The 14,579-nt window shown below is 43.4% G+C and overlaps 1 protein-coding gene and 1 non-coding gene across 8 annotated transcripts in view; one reads left to right on the top strand and one right to left on the bottom strand.

Annotated features, from left to right (window-relative positions):
- Window positions 1–228: 228 nt before the first annotated feature.
- Window positions 229–361, bottom strand: LOC139035791 (U11 spliceosomal RNA). The gene has a single exon (XR_011488503.1). It is a non-coding gene; the product is annotated as a U11 spliceosomal RNA (small nuclear RNA).
- A 2,841-nt stretch (window positions 362–3,202) lies between these two features.
- Window positions 3,203–14,579, top strand: part of RGS6 (regulator of G protein signaling 6) — a 595,863-nt gene continuing 584,486 nt past the window's right edge. For 3 of the 7 annotated variants that reach the window (XM_070469577.1, XM_070469580.1, XM_070469581.1), the window contains exon 1: window positions 3,489–4,128. The gene's annotated coding sequence lies outside the window, so the exon portion shown is untranslated. Of the gene's footprint in view, window positions 3,443–3,486; window positions 4,129–4,385; window positions 4,499–14,579 lie in introns of those variants that run through there. The other 4 variants (XM_070469576.1, XM_070469574.1, XM_070469578.1 and 1 more) reach the window with 4 other exon arrangements.

Genomic DNA, 14,579 nt, shown 5'->3' on the forward strand with positions numbered 1-14,579 from the left:
CCATCTGGACAGTATACATGACTAAACCCAGGTAAGACCTCTAGGTAAGATTTCAAGATTCTGGCAGGGTGTAGAAATCTACTTGCCTTACAGCTGCCCAAGACAAGTCTCTCATGTAAATTTCCTTGCTTGTGAAAACTGCCACCTGCCAATCTGGAATGGTCTGCCTCTTTCTTCACTCTCTCCCTGTCCTCTAGGGTCAGTTTTCTTTTTTTTTTTTTTTTTCTCGGGGGCGCCAGGACCAACGATCACTAGCTGCCCCACTAGCAAATATTATGCTTCCGAAATCTCTTGATGTCGATTCCGCACGTAGAGCAAACGAGCTGCCCTACGTGTGCCACTCACGACAGAAGCCCTTTTTTTAGGGTCAGTTTTCAAACCAACACAAATGTTTGTTCAATGGCAGAGCCCCAGGTCCCATCACTAGAAATTTCTACCTAGCAGGTGTGAGGAGGTACTCCAGAATCTTTACTGCTAAGCTGTGGTACCACAGGTGATGTGGATGCTGTGGCCTTCCAGGAAGACCCTTTTGAGAAAGACCCCTTTTTAAAATATCTAACCAGGAAATTTATTTTCTTTCAGGGTTTAACAGGGGACAAAATTTAACTCAGAATCTTTTTTTTCCCTTTGCACTTTCCCCAAAGTGCAAAGAAAATCTTCAAAGTGTTTAATGTCTTACAGTTGAAAGGAAAACAAATCCATTACATAAATTTCAGTAAGGCCCACAACTACATATAAAAATTTTACAGGAAGATTATGATCCAAAAGAAAACAGCTCTTAATTCTCAGACAAGGAAACTACCCTAAAGAGGGGGGACAAATTGAGGAAAAGCAGCATCAGCTATCAAGTGTAACAAAATCGCAGTCCACGGAAATAGGCCATGTGGTATTGGACTCATTATCCTCCCAAATCCACTGCCATAAACACACTGATCCCATTATTTTTCTACCTTTGCCTGCCAATGCAGTTGAGACTAAATTGTCAACTCATTTTCATTCTTCTGTGCAATTTATCACTCAATTTGAGGGCTATGCCACAGTCAATTCTATTAAATACTTTCTGGCAACTCCTTACTTGATAATAAAATAATCAAAGGATTCAGGATTTTACCTATACATGTATTTTACTTTATACTTGAGTTTGGGGAAAGACCATTATGTACAGTATGCCCTTAATAAATAATTGCTGAGTGAGTGAATGAAATGTTGAGCTGAATCACTTTATTGTATATATTCCCAAAGTAGTAAGTCAAATTATATTTTCAGTACAGTGAACAGTGGGTTGATTCTTAAAGAAAACTCATGGTGAACATTTTTGAAAAGAGATGATTCTGGGGCAGGGAGATGTATCTTTTTTGAAAATCTTTTGCTTTGCAATCATTTTAAATTACAAAAAGTTGCAAAAACACTTCAAAGAGCTCCCTTGCACCTTTAGAGTTGTAAACATTTCTGAACCATCTGAGGGTAAGTTGCAGTTGTGATGTCCCCTTTACTCCTTCATAATTCAGAGTGTATTTTCTAAAAACAAGAAAACTCTCCTAAAAAAATGCAGTACAATCTCTATGTCAGGAAAATAACATTGATCCAATTTAATTCAATAGAATACATTGAAGTTTCATTGTTAATATTATATACAGGTCTTGGATGTCATTCAAGATCATCTCTTGCATTTAGTTGTCCCTTTAGCGTCCGTCAATCTGAAACAATCTTTAAAGATTATACATTATATCAGGAGACAATGCAGGTTGATTTTTCCCATTACTGTTTTTTGTGTAAACTTTTGTCAGTTGATTAAGATACTATCTCCCAAGTATTATAGCTGTAATGTTAATAAGTATTTCATGCTTGTTAATCAATAAGTAATATATATTAATGATAATGAATTTTTTAGGAATATGCTTTGAGATTATAAATATCCTCTTGCTTATCAAAAGTTTATCCACTGTTTCTAGGATCCATTGATGATTCTGGCCTGAATCAATTATTATGATGATGATTGCAAAGTGGTGATTTTTTAATACTGTCTTTTCTTCATCTATTAATTATTTTCCACTGGTGGAACTTCCTTCCTCTCTTTCTATTGGCATGGACGCATTGATTCCTATTTTGCACAAAGGTTGCAACCTGTTCCTGTCATTATTTATTTTGATGCTTAAATGGTTCTGGATTTGGCCAGTGGGAACCCCTTCAAGCTACTACTATATTCTTTCATTTATTTTTCTTTTACAGCAGGATCTTGCTGGTTATCTATTTTAAATATAGCAGGGTGTACATGTCAATCTCAAACTCCCAATCTATCCCTCCCCCCATACTTCTCCCCTATTCTTTTGACATATCTTCATAACTCTTTATGGAGAAAGAAATGGCAATCCACTCCAGTATTCTTGCCGGGAGAACCCCATGGACAGTGGTGTCTAGCTGGCTATAGTCCACAGGGTTGCAGAGAGTCAGACATGACTTAAGAGACTGAATAGCATAGCTCTTTAAGTAACTTTTTTTATTGCTCAACAAAGTATTTAGGTTTCATTCCCTATGCATGGAGCCATAGTTCCTCTTGGTGGAGAATGATATTTAGAAAGGAAGTCTGAGTTCTACGCGTATTCACTGTAGTAGGGGTGCTATTGCTCTCTCAGTGGACAGAGCTAGGAAATACATATATGCTAAGTTGTTCAGTCATGTCCGACTCTGCGACCCCGTGCGAACCTGGCAAAAACACTAGAGTGGGTTACCATTTCCTACACTAGGGGATCTTCCTGACCCAGGGATTGAAACCGCCCCCCGCCCCGCTTCTTGTCTCCTGCATTGCAGGCGGATTCTTTACCCACAGAGGAAGCTCCTAATAACATCGATATTGCACACCAACCCCATGGTTACCGTGCAGAACAAACAATCTTGTTTTATTTCCACCTGCAGCTTCCTGAATCCTTAACTAAGCATCAAATTTCAAAGCTCCCCCATCAAAGAAGGCCCTCAGTTACCCTTTCTCATTTTCTGTCTCCAGCGTTCCCTTCTTTCTCCAAGATTATTTGCAGACTTAAGTTTTCTTAAAAGTTCTTTCGTGGCGTACTCGAGAAGACTCATAAAACGCTCCAAATGCAGCCTGTGGTGTAAATGGTGAATCAATAAAAATGACGAGGTGAGTAAAACACTATCCCTGAAGATCGCGGCGGCCCATTTTAATTTAGAGGGCGCCAGCTACACGTCAACGACGGATTCAAAAGCTACCGGCAAACCGCTCCGGACTAGGAATCCCTAAGAGAATCCTGGAGCCACCAAAGTTTCCAGTGGTGACCAGCTCTCGGAATTGCCAGAGGAGTCTCCGCCTTTCTGAGCCGCTTCGCTAGTGTTTTCGCCGGCGCTCGTGTTAGAAATTTCTAGGTTTTTTTCCCCCCTCCTTCCTCGGGTATATCTCCGTCTGGACCTTCAGCAGCGCTGGGAACAGGTGAGCCGGACGGCGGCGCGCTGGGGACGCGCCCAGGTGCCTCGGCCCCGCCCCGGCCGCCGCCCCGCCCCGCGCCTGTCGGGGCCCAGGTGCCGGCGCCCAGGTGCGCGCGGCGCGGGCTGCAGCTCCGCCCGACACCCGACAGCGGGCGCCGCTGCAGCAGCTCCCGAGCGGCGGAGCTGAGCGCCTTCGCGACTTGGGGCAGCTCCTGCGCTCGGCCCTGCTCGGCAGCGTGAGCTCCGCCCGGGCGCCGGGTTCCCGGAGCTGCCGGAGCGGGCGGGAGGGCGCCGAGGGGGCGGACCGAGCTCCGCGGACCTAGCCGGCCTGGAGCGGGAGAGGCGGGCGATCCGGGAGCGCGGAGAGCGTGGCCAGCCCCCAGCGCGCTGGAGACACCCGAGCGCCCCGCGCCTTGGCACGATGCGACCCGCCGCGTCTCCGCGCCGGCCCCGGGCTTCGCTTTCTTCTCGCTGAGCCCCGGCGCTCGCCACCGCGTAAACTCGGAAAGACCGGCGAGACGTGGGAGAGCCGCGCGGAGACGCACCCAGACGTCCCCTCTGCCCCCAAGAGGCTGCCGACCCCTCGATCTCTGGGCTCCTCTAGCTTTACCATGAACCTGGCGCACGCTTGGCGTTAGGAGAAATTTCTGAAGCCGGAGGGGGAGTCAAGGAAATTCTTTGGTTGCTAAGGTAATTGTAGTTGTGACAAAAAAGGGGCAAGACACAAACGGGGAAAAAGATGTTTTCCAACGCGATGCCCTCCACCCCTCGGGTTCCTGTGTGTTGATTTCATTTCATCTCCTGGGTGTGGATGCTTGTCCATTTCAGATACGTGACAGGTGTTGGGGTGTGTGTGTGTGTGTGCAGTTTGGGACTGTAGAGGCACGAGCTTACATAAGTGGTTAGGCAGGCTGGCGTGTGGAGTTGTGTGGGGTGGGCGCAGGTCTGCACAGAAATCATGTTCCTGGGTTTCTGGGTGTGAGGCACTCACCGGCCGGGGCGAGTTTGCAGAGGGTACGTGCTTTCAGGGACTTCCAGTCTGCTGATTCCGCGATCTCAGGTGGGGCAGCGTTACCTCATTAACTTTTTCTCTGGATAAGCTCGCCCATTTGTGGGTTGGAAGAAAAGAAAGCGGGCGGCGAGGCGTGGAGGAGGGATGGGTGGTGAGGTTTGCTGGTTTGGGGACTGCGGCAGGAGGGGACGCGTGGCTAATTTGCTCCGTGAGGATGGCAACTCGGGTTGCGTGACGAGACCGTGTTTACAGTCACTGGCAGGCTGCATAAGAAGTGGCCCAGCGAGACAGGAAAGAAAAGTGACCCAGAACATTTAATTTTTTCAGAATGGAAGCTGCTGAATTGTATTATTACTATTATTTAATTTGATGGAATAGGGACGTTGTTTCTTTGTCTCTTGTTGAGAGGAGTGGCATTTCTGCGCTACAAATTGAAGATATTTTGGGTCTTGTTCTTGGCCTGAAATTGTTCCCTCCGCATTTATCAATGGTCAGCAGCTGGATCTGCAGGTAGTTTCTGATCAATACCTTTTAGCAGTCCCAAAGTGAAACTGCAAAAATAAGCACTCCTAGGTAAAACCTAACATTGGACCTTTTTCTTAGCAGAGGGTGGTGAGAGATGGAAGAATAAGAACTGGGCATATAAGTGTCGGGATGGAGAGATGGAGTTAGAGACTGAGCTACAAGTTTGTGTGTGTTGTCCAAAAAAAGAGAAAAGAAAAAAGCTAGCCTGAAAGGAAATGGTCAGATTTGACTTAATAGGTAAGGCTTTTCTAGATCACTTTTCACAGGCAGATAAGTAATTACATGGCATTGGCACTGGAGAGGTTGGTGGGAAACTTTCTCTGAGTGGTACAGTCATTATAGTCTTGCTGCTTCTTAATTAATTTGTGTTTTTGCAATGGGTGGGACTCCCCTGTGAGAGAAAGCAAGCAGAGGACTGAGGGAAATTGGAGATTCTTCAGAGGGTCCTTGTAAGCAAAGGCTCACATGCTGAACAGCGAAAACCAAGATGGTATATCCGTTCTGAGTTCTCTGATACTAAGCAGATCTGTTGTGTACATATGGTGATCTTATGTACTGTAAATGTTGGCATATTTCTACATATATGTATATATAGCCTAAATAATTTGTCCTTTCCTGAAAGTGTAAATTCCAGAAATGTCAGCTGTGGTGAGGCATTTGGATGAACTTGGTAGCCACTGGTGTTTCCTTTTCCATAATAATTACACTTGTTCTTAACTTCACTTCCCTGTCTCCTTTAAGAAACTTTAATTAACATGCACTGAATTTATATTGCTGAGAGTTTCAGTGAAGCCATGCTAGGTTTTCTTTCAGCAACAAATTTGTCTTATCAAGTGAAACTTTACAACAATGCTTTTGTGGCAGAAATGTCTCTTTAAATGACAGTCCTTATTTATTTGTTAGTTTATGATTTATGGAATGAGATAGCCATCATAGTTTTTTCTTTTTTAACTGAGCAAACATTTCTTGAGAAAGAAAAAAAAATTTAAAGGATATTTTGGGCAATGAAATTTGCCAGTAATTTTGAGTGTCTTACTGTCCACAATGACAGAATTTTATGTGATGGTAGGATCATTCTCTTTCTTATTTCTCTGATATTCTCCCATGCATTTTATCCCCTGAACTCTTAAGACTTTGCCAGGAATTGCCAGACCTCCTGTTTTGTGCCAGGGGTTAAATATCAGGGAGATATGAGTAAGGAGCTATGTGTCACATCAACATTTTTCAAGAGATGATCTCAGAGATCTCAGTACTGGGATTAGTTTTTCCTTTAGCTGTACAGTTAGCTTGACTTAATTCATAGTGCTTTGAACCTAGGGAAGCATTTAACCTCTTCATTTTCAGTGCCAGCTGGAAGGAATATATTTACAGGATTTCATCTTCATTGTAACATATGGCATGATATAAATAATTACTACACACACACTATCCTGCTGTATGGAAAGAAATAGAATTACAAAGTAAACCTTCATGTTGAGTGATATGGATGTAACATTAAAAAAAAAAAACTTTCTTGATTACAAAAGAAATAACCATTGGGAAAAATTCAGGAAAATACACACCCAAAAAAGATCATTTGTAATTCTCCTACAGAAGGTGAACCACTGTTGACATTTCTGCATGCTGTTATGTTCCTGTAGGCTATATTCTGATCATATTCTGATTACATTATTCCTTGAATTTTTACCATTCTCCCTATTCTCCCACCCCCATTTTTAGATTGTAAATGAAACTTGGATGTGTGTTAAAGGCTTGGGAAATTACTGCTAGTTTGGTAGATGGCTTTGATAGATCAGGTTTTAATTTTTGTTATTGTCTTTATTTTAAAAAGGAGTAGTTTCTCTTTTTTCTGTCATCTTTGAAAACCAAGTTTTGCATTTTGGATTGGCAATACTCCCTATGAGACTTAGGGTTTAAAGTATCAGAAAAGAAACAGAGCATTGGGCATGCAGAGTGGTGGTAGGACTGGTGGTAGGAGACCTGAGTTCTGATTTCAACTCCTCCACCTTGTGTGACTTTTTGGCTTCTGGGCCTGTTTCCTTAGAGGGCAAATGACACTTTCAGATTTAGTTCAATAAGCTAACCACATATTCGTCAGTTTGACTTTTGATGAGGGTGATCTTTGTTTGAAGCAGGCTTTTTCAAATGCAGATGGCTAGGGTCACTCCCTGAGTTTTGGACTTGGCTGGGCTGGGGTGAGTGAGGCCTGAGAATTTACATCTCTAACAGGATGATCTGCAGATGATGCTGATTCTGCTGGACCACTCTGAGAATCAGCTGGTAAGCTCCTTGCGGGCAGAAACACTGTTGCAGTTTTGTCTTTGCATCCATCTGCCGCATGCCTAGGAATGTATCTGCTGGTAGGTGCATAGTAAACATTGTTGAATCTCTTATCAGTTTTCTCCTTGGGGAAACAACTTTCCGAAGCAGTCGAGATAAAAGAGCTCATCACCCATTGGAACCATTAAATCTGTAATAAGAGTAATAATAAGTCATGAAACCCAGTTCTTCCAAGTGCAGGGAGAGCAAAAACTGCTCACAAGTAGGCAATTAAAATGCACATTAAACCTAATGAGTTACATTAAGTAACAACTCGGAGTACCTGCTTGAGAAACCACAAAACTCCTCCAGTGCTTCATGGCTGCCTCCCTGAGACCTGTAAAAGGCAATTCATTTTCTACCACATACACATTCCAGTGAGGGGAAGGAAATTCACTATTAATTATCCCAAGTACCAAGGCAGTGGCTAAAGCAAGCAGTGGTCCAGACTCTACCCCTTACCCCTCAAAAGGCAGACCTCCACTCCTTAGCTCATGTTGACCAGTCTCCGACCACGTAGATCTCCTTCTTTTGATAGATCTCCTTCTTTTGACCGAGGAAACAAGAGAAAAGGGTGGAGAGTGAGTGTGTTTGTTAGCTGGGAGGTTCCAGCTGGCTGAAACTCCAGGTCAGAACTTGTTGATCTTCCTTGCATGGCTAGTTTGTGGGTTAAAAAAAGTATCCTTTTCTTCCAGTTCCATGTTAGAAACACAGAGTGCAGAGAACACCCATTTTTAAGGATGGAAATAGAAAAATGTCAATAGTGAAATCTGAACAGAGCAGTCGCTCCTGTGAGTGAGGCTTTTCAAGTGGGCTGTGGTGGAGACAGCTGTTGAAGCTTTTGAAATACTTTGGTAAAACCATGGAAGGAAAAAAAAACCACTTTTGGCACATAGAACTCCCTTGTCCACTACTATCTGCCCTACCCTGGAGGCTATTTTCTTGCACGGGGGTGGGGGAAGGGGACGCACACGTCCAGGAGAGCATCCTGAGATGAGAGTGTCCTGTGTGAACCTGGACTGGCGGTGGCAGCCTTGGAGGTCCCCAGGTACCCGATATAGGCCAGCCCTGAGCTCACACACAGCTCACACATGGCTCTTCAAGTAGCACAACAGGCTTTTCACACCCCGTTCATTGTGTCCTCATCTGTAAAATAAAAATAAAGAATATACCCCTTGCATATGTGTGGTTGTGATGGGAAAAATAGGATCCTGGGCAGAGGAGGCCCAGTAGCTGGAGAAGATGGGCCCTGTTACGTCATAGTTGTTGTTTTCTGATAATTTTGATAACGAGTTATTCACAACCCTGGTTGTTCCCTGGGCGAAATCTGAAACCAGCCCCCAGACACGGAGGACACGGAGATGGAAGAAAGAGGGAAACGCAGCAGATTGGTAGGCGGCAAATGTAATAAGCAAGGGAACTTACATAAGAGGCTTGTCTTAGACACTGCAAGAGGGGTAGCTCCTTGCACCCACCCGCCAGTACCTTACAAAATTATGTTTTTTTTCAGGCCTGTGTTTCTGTTTTGAGGCTCTAACTGGGATCAGTCACATCTTCAGTCCAGACGGTCTCAGCCACTTACTGTCTCAAGGCTACAGTCCTTGCAAATGACTCCCTGGGGGATGGTGGGCAGAATGTACATTCCAGGCACGAGGGAGGGGTGAGAAGCCTCCCAGTGCCCATTCAGCTCGCAGGTCAGCTGGAAGCCACGTCCTCTCTGTGACCTCCTCTAGCGTGAGTCTGGTGGGAAATTGGTATTTCAGGGCAATGGTTTCCAACTCTTTTCTGTTCCTGTGGGCCTGCTCTATCAGCCGAGCATTGGAGGAACTTCTGAGTTGTTTGGAGCAGCGGTCCCCAACTTTTTTTGGCACCAGGATCCAGTTTCGTGGAAGACAATTTTTCCACAGACTGGAGGTAGGGAGATGGTTTGGGGATGATTCAAGCTTGTTACATTTATTGTGCACTTTTTCTATTATTATTAAATCAGTTTCACTGCAGATCATCAGGCATTAGATCCCGGAGGTTCCCTACCCCTGCCTCGGAGAAAACTGCTCCGTGATTCTCACCCTGGAGGATGTGGCCCAAAAAGTCAGTGGAAATGGTAGAGTGAAGGATGGCCTTCCCTGTGGCAGCCAAAGATTTCCTTGAGCCTGAAGGTCACTGGTCACCAGCAGGAAGAGAAATACTGGGGCTGCAGCTGCGTTGATACTCTTGTGCCAGACTGTGACCCACGCCGGCCGAGGCCCTGTCCTCTATTGTTCTCTATTTCCTCGGTATCTCATAGTGCCTTTGCATGGTAGGGGTTTGGTAAATATTTGCTGAATTGTTGACCTGCAGAGTGACAGCTCTGTAGGGGGGTGGGGCGGTGAAAATGGAAGGCAGGATGGACTAATAGTGGTGCAGTGTAGACTGGACCTGGTGTGGGTGCATAGACCTTTTCAAGGGTGGATGCATGGACTGATTTGAGTGCAGGTACCATGGGCAGTTACACAGAGGATGCCCGGTAAAGTGGTTATAATCCTTATTCTTATCGCTTGCTCGATTCTGCCTGGCTAGATTCACCTGAGAGCCACGATATAGTGAGGTCCTCCAACCTAGTTTGCAATTGTACATCCATGTTTGTCTCTCCCACTGGTTTTATCTTGCCCCACTGCAAGGCAAGACACAGGATATGCTTGAGAGAAATTGGATTCCTAAGCCCAAAGTTGCCCAGCCTACAAAGCTGTGGAGCTGTCATATGGCAGGGTACTGACCTTATAACTATCAGTACATTAAAGAAGGGGACGACAGAGGATGAGATGGTTGGATGGCATCACTGACTCAGTGGAGATGAGTTTGAGTAAACTCTGGGAGTTGGTGATGGACAGGGAGGCCTGGCATGCTGTGGTCCATGGGGTTGTGAAGAGTCAGACACGACTGAGCGACTAAACTGAACAACTGAACATGTAAAGCTATTGGAGAGCCAAGTTTTTAATAAGAATTAGGTGGTATCACTCCCATTTTACAGATGAAGAAGCTGAAGTTGAAGAAGTGGTTCCGCCACTTGCCCTTGGTCAGATAGTTATTGAGTTATTAAAACCAAGATTTAAATCCAGATCTTTTCTGACCCCAAATCCCGAGTCTTGCGGATATATCACCAGGTCAGGGATAAACAGAGACTCTTCCCTTGAGATCAGTTCAGTTCTTTTGGAGAGAAATAGAAATGAATAGAAAATAAACAATAAAGGATGTTAAGTAATGGTTTAGGAGCTTAATGTATGGAATTTTATGTCAGATTATGTAGCAAGTAGATGATGAAGACAATAAGTATCATCTAGTTCAGAGAGAGCAATTGTATAATCAGACCTGGAAGAGAGGCTTCGGGAGCAAGGCAAAAATGTCATAGGTTGAACAGAGGGGATAACAGCAAGCTTTTCAGGTAAGAGGTGTTAATAATAATAATTAAACTAATTGTTAAGCCAATTATTGTTTGCTTTCAGAGTAAGAGCTAATATTGTAAAATCTTCATCATCATGTCCTCCCAGACCATCGAAGCTAAAACAAAATTCCTGGTTCTATGCGGTGCTCTTTATTGCCTTATCTGTTCTAGTTTTCTTCAGCTTTATCACCATGACATTGCACTATATGTTTTTCATTTCTTTGTTGTCTGTCTCTGTGCACTCAAATGTCCACTCCCTGAGAGCAAGAACTCTGTTTTATTCCCTCTTGTTGCTTCACCATTTGTCAGATTCTGGTTTACAGTCATCGCTTGAGAGCTGATTGAAGAATGAATGAAGAGAGGAAAAAGCCTTAGTAAGCGGGTTGCAAACTCAAACACAGAGCCAGTTAGGTAAAGTAGATGAATGAAACAAGTGGGGTTTCTTGCACAATGTTAGCTTAAGTTGCATTTTTTTTCCCTATCCAAATCGTGCTTTGTGTACAAAACATGTAGAAAGTTTTTACTCCCAGAAAGAAATGTACATCCTCAGTTTTCTTGAAACTGGGGGCCCTCTGCCACATTTCTGAAAGAGAGATGGAAGCCAGAAAACAATTTCCTTTTTTTAAAAAGCCCCGCCATGTGTGATGACGAATGGTTTCTGGTGCCAGACCTCAGCGTTGAGAAGCTTTAGGGTAGGTGGGGGCTGTGTTAAAACAAACAAACAAACAAAAAACAAAGGGTGTGCTGCTCAGAATGCCCACCATTTTTTCATTTTTCATTTTTTCATCCATTTTTAGTCATTAGCAACTAATTCCAATTAGAAAAATATAGGGATCTACACTGCCCAATCCAAACAGAACACTTGTTTGAGGTGGTGTTTTTTTTCTTCTCCTTCTGCATATTATGACCTCTGTAGAAGAAAGACAACAACTTATATATCCTATATATCTTTCCCTGAAACCACTATGTAACTGTTACAGTATTTAGATTCCAAACCGAACAGGAAGCTGCCATTATGTTATTTTGCTGACCGTACATCCTAAAACAAAGACTGATTCAGCAGCTGGTCAAAATAGAAAGGATGCATTCACAAAGAATACATTTATTGATTATATTTGAGTTTTTTTTTTTTTTTTTAAGGGGATGGCACTTTAACTTTCAGGATGGCAGGTAGTTTAGGGGCTTGACTGCTGGTGACATTAGACAAAACCACTTAATGCTACTGATCTGTGTTCTCCCCAGGTGCAGAGCAGGGCTGAGAAATTATGATTGCTTTGAGGGCATTCCTGAAAGGCAGAGTATTCCTGGAAATCTAAGGTTTAGTCAGTTCTTAGTTGGGGGGTGGGGGAATATTCAGGCCCCTATCCTAAGTCACTGTTGGTCTAAGGTCGCTGGTGGTGTTCTCTGCTCCTTGTCCTGCTTGTTCATCATGTCAGCAGTCCCACTACTGAAGGCCCTTTTGTAGATGATGATTAATCAAATGTGGCTCTTGTGTTTAGGAAGTTTTGAATTTTGCTGAGGGGGAGAAAGATGGATTAACAGGATGTGGTAAGACAGGCATGTATACGTGGAATGTGGGAGGGAGAGTTCACTGAAGAGGTTGAGTGGATGAGTTGGGTCTTGGAGGACCAAGGGGTTGGGGGCGTGCAGAGATGGGGCAGTGGACAGAGGTGGTCAAATCATGCTTGAGGCACTTCAGTCTAAGTAAAAGGATAGAGGTGACAGAGTGTGCAAAGGATTTTTAATACCTCTCTATTGAGTCAGGTACTTTCAGTTTGGGTAGATGAGCTTAGAACTAAGGGGAGACAGGGAAGGGTAATTTAGGAAATTTAGGGTAATTGTAAGGAAAATTGTTGACAAATATTTATGTTTACTGCAGGTAAAATGAGAAAGCCAGGTAGACTGAGTGATTTTCCTCACCTCGTGTTGGTAATGGAGGATATGTCACAGTGAATTTCTAGTTACTTCTCACTGTTAGCAAGGAGTTTCCTCACTGCAGTGAAACAAGAGAAAGTGGGTTTGCTTTATTACAGTCAGTGCACAGTTTCCATGCAAATGGGCATTTCTGCCCACTGTGTCAGGCTCACTGTCCAAATGTTCAATGCCTTTTTGACTTTCAGACTGAGAGAGTGACCGCTGACTCCCAGATCATCCTGTGACTCAAGGGGGAAGTGGATACATCTTGGGATAAACTTAATTTAACTTGCTTGGCATGACCAGTTAGGAAGTTCTCAGATGTCTCACCCTAACACATAGGGTATTTAGCTTTATGCCAAAGCATATGCTGTCAATTCTAGGTTTTCCTTTCTTTGGCTTCCTTTAGCTTTCAAAAGCTGCTCTGCAAAAACCACTTACCCAGCCTGCCATCTGCCATACTCCCCCACTTAAAAAAAATCCATTTCTAATCCCCAGTTTCTTATATTTTCAAATTATGCTTAACAGGAATGACCAGTTGACTCTCAGTATTTGGAAGTAGGTTTTTTTTCAGTTGAACTTTGCTTATTGAGAATTCTTGGTTGAGGAAAGTTTTCCTGTGGTTGAAATTATTCACATTGTTGGTTATACCTGGATAAATAGTGACTGACAAGACAAGAAGTGAAAATTGGGGCCAGTCTATTGACGGAATTGAATGCCATATATATATAATAAAGGTAATAGTGATAATGGTGATTCAGAGTTATCTTGGATATAGACAAAAAACAACTGCACTGAAACAAAATTCAAACCAACTGAAGCAAAAAGGAATTAATCTGACTAGTAAATCTGCGAATTCAGGCATGGCTGGATCCAGGGACTTAAATGATACCATTAGCTCTTCTTACTGACACCTCATCATCTTGATATCCTCCTTCTGTGCCACTAGACAAAAAGAAGATAGTCATTAATCTCCTTCCCTTCATAGGGTTTCAGACTAATCCCTCATGGGGAAGGGGCCTTCTTTCTTCCAGTGTTCTTACCTCAGCCCTCACAGAAGGATCCTGATTGGTCCTGAGTAGGCTCACATGTCTGTCTTTGTCCAATCAGTGTCTCCTGTGGCATGGCATACTTTGCTGAGGACGGTTCACAAGCCCATCTTTCTGTGTCAGATGTAAACTTTTGCCCAGTATTATACTGGGCAAAAAAATACCTCAAACTTCTACCTCAAACTATCTACCTCAAACTATCTACCTCAAAGTGTCTACCTCAAACTTCTAAACTGGCTGAAAGACTTTGGATATATTTGCTGGGGAGTAGTGGGCTTCCCTGAAAACTCAGTTGGCAAAGAATCTGCCTGCAGTGTGGGAGACCTGGGTTCCATCCCTGGGTTGGGAAGATCCCCAGGAGAAGGGAAAGGCTATACTCAACTCCAGTATTCTGGCCTAGAGAATTCCATGGACTGTGTAGCCCACAGGGTCGCAAAGAATGGGACATAATTGAGTGACTTTCACTTTCAGAAAGTTATTAAGAACAAGTGCAGAGTATTTCAACCACTCTTTGGAAGTTCTGAGATATTTTGTAAGAGTTGGAAGACTTTCATTATTCAAAATAAAGTCTTTGGGTAACGTGATGCATCCCTTAAGTAGTGTGTTCCTAATCTTGCTTCACTTCTGTATCCCTTCTCCAGTTCTGTGATTATTGCTCCTGGTCTATGCCTACACACAGAGTAACTGAGTATGTATATAGTGGTGACAGATACAACCTCTAGCTCCTCCAGCATCCCTACAACCATATCTCTGCAATTTCATCACTTTTTGCATTGCTTTAGATGATGTGAGTGCTACCTTGAGAATCAGGAATGCTATATCCTTTTCCAAGAATATTTGCATTCTTGCTGGAAAAGTATACAACTCATTTCTCAGTGAATTTTCAAAGAGTAAATTCTTCTAT

This window comes from Odocoileus virginianus, chromosome 6 (genome assembly GCF_023699985.2).
Source record: "Odocoileus virginianus isolate 20LAN1187 ecotype Illinois chromosome 6, Ovbor_1.2, whole genome shotgun sequence".
In the NCBI taxonomy this organism is placed as follows: Eukaryota; Metazoa; Chordata; class Mammalia; order Artiodactyla; family Cervidae; genus Odocoileus; species Odocoileus virginianus.